The sequence below is a fragment of the Myotis lucifugus genome, unplaced genomic scaffold (genome assembly GCF_000147115.1).
Source record: "Myotis lucifugus unplaced genomic scaffold, Myoluc2.0 scaffold_663, whole genome shotgun sequence".
NCBI classification, from domain to species: Eukaryota; Metazoa; Chordata; class Mammalia; order Chiroptera; family Vespertilionidae; genus Myotis; species Myotis lucifugus.
Window position 1 is genome coordinate 154,976 of NW_005871711.1, and position 2,135 is coordinate 157,110.

The window sequence follows — 2,135 nt, forward strand, 5'->3', positions numbered from 1 at the left end:
GTGACCTGGTGCATGGATTTGTGCACATTGAAAGGAAATTAACCGTTTGAGTATTTCTAGACATAAAATAAAACAAGCGCTATCATGCTGTTTGGGTCTTTTCGTACTCATTTAGAGAAAGCGCGGTTGCGCTGTTTGGGATTCTTTGACAGTGTTTTTTCAATACCCCCTGGGACTCAAACGAATCGTATGTTTTCTCGACATAAAATCTCAGCAGCACGATCGCACTGCTTGGGACTCAAACGGTTAATTAGAAGGTGGCAGGTGGGCGGGACTGAGTGAGATGGGCTGGACATGCCCTGGAGCCAACCTCCTGTCATTCCTCCCCGGCCTGGCCTGTGGGGATTGAGCCAAAACCATCTCTCTGACATCCCCCGAGGGGTACCGGAGTGCGAGAGGGCACTCTGCAAAGTTGCTGTCATTAAGGTTGTGGAATGCAAATGCAAGTGTGCAGTAAACCAGATTCAGGGCCAACAGTGCCCCAGGAACAACATAATCCATGGCCAAAAGTGAAATTGCACCGCCCCTTGAGGAATCGGGCTTCCTCCTCTCTGGTTTCAGGTTGCGTCACCCAAGAACCGCTGCTGCCTTATTGCTGCAGCTCGGCAGGTCCTGCGTTGAGCGTCTGCCCCCTGGTGGTCAGTGCACATCATAGTGACCGGTCAGATGGTGGGACACTTAGCATATTAGCCTTTTATATAGAGAGATTTTATGTTCAAAATAAAGACTTTAAAAAAAGTAAAATCAGGCTTATTAAACGTTCTTTAAAAGACAGGATCATTTTGGGAAAAAGGATGGTGGTGATGCCAGCATGGGTTTAAGTGAGATAGAGAACTAGATATCAAATCCAAAGCACAACATTCACAACACATCTAGATAACAAATTAGCTCTAGAAACCTACAAAGCTTGAGTGCCCTTGGTGCAAATGGCAGAACTGACAATCCCAAAATATGCAAAGAGAAAACCCCCAAATAGTCAGTGGATATTCACCAAAGAGCACAGTGGATCAACATAAGAATTCAATGGAGAAGTTTGGCAAGCAGATAGTGAGTGAAAGGGGCCCTGCTGAGAGCTGATTCTCCATTGATGGCTCACATTTCTACATGTCTTACTAGCAAGACATGGTCTTTTGTTCTAGAATATCTTTTTAAAAAATAGTTGTACAGCAGTTATCCTGGAACAAGAGAACAGTGTATCCCTCTGGAGCAAAGAAAGCTTTTTACAGCCTTGCAAGATAGATATTGTGCCCCTCCAGGACAAAGGGCAGGCATGCGTACTCCTCAGTATAAATAAGATAATGTCATCCCCCTGGGTCAGAGGGAAGGTATGCGTAATTCCCATTATAAAAAAATGGGTATGTTAAGCCCAGGACCCTCTTCTGTACAGTAATGCACTGTGTGAACAGGCATCTATCTGGGCCCAATCATTCACCCCCATGGGACTTAGGGACAGGAGAGCTCACACAAATATGGTGATGTGTATGCTATTTGCTGTACCATGAGTGGTAAAGTTCTTTGTTCTGACTCAAGAGTTTCATTTCTTTTGAAAATATTCATAAAACGGGTAGGTTAACTTGTTAGTTGGTAAGCCTTGTGAAATGTCAAACACATCATGATTCTTTTTCTTTTTTAAAAAATATATTTTATTGATTTTTCACAGAGAGGAAGGGAGAGGGATAGAGAGTTAGAAACATCGATCAGCTGCCTCTTGCACACCCCCTCCTGGGGATGTGCTTGCAACCAAGGTACATGCCCTTGACTGGAATTGAACCTGGGACCCTTCAGTCCGCAGGCCGACGCTCTATCCACTGAGCCAAACTGGTTAGGGCCACATCATTATTCTTATAGGCCAATATCAAGATCTAAGGTGGCGAGAGCAGTCTAGATCCCTTGAACTCTTGAAATCCACCTGTACAGGACCCCATACAGAGGAAAAACTAGACATGGAGTCAAGTGAGGAAAATAGAAATAATAGAGGTGAATGGAAAAGAAAAATCCTGACAAAAATTGAGCAGATCCAGGAAAGCTAACAGCACAGGCCATCTTTTTTTTTTTTTTAATACTACATGAAAACTAATAATATCTCTTTGAAGTTGAAAAACGTATCTGAACATTTAACTACCTAAAAGTTTAAT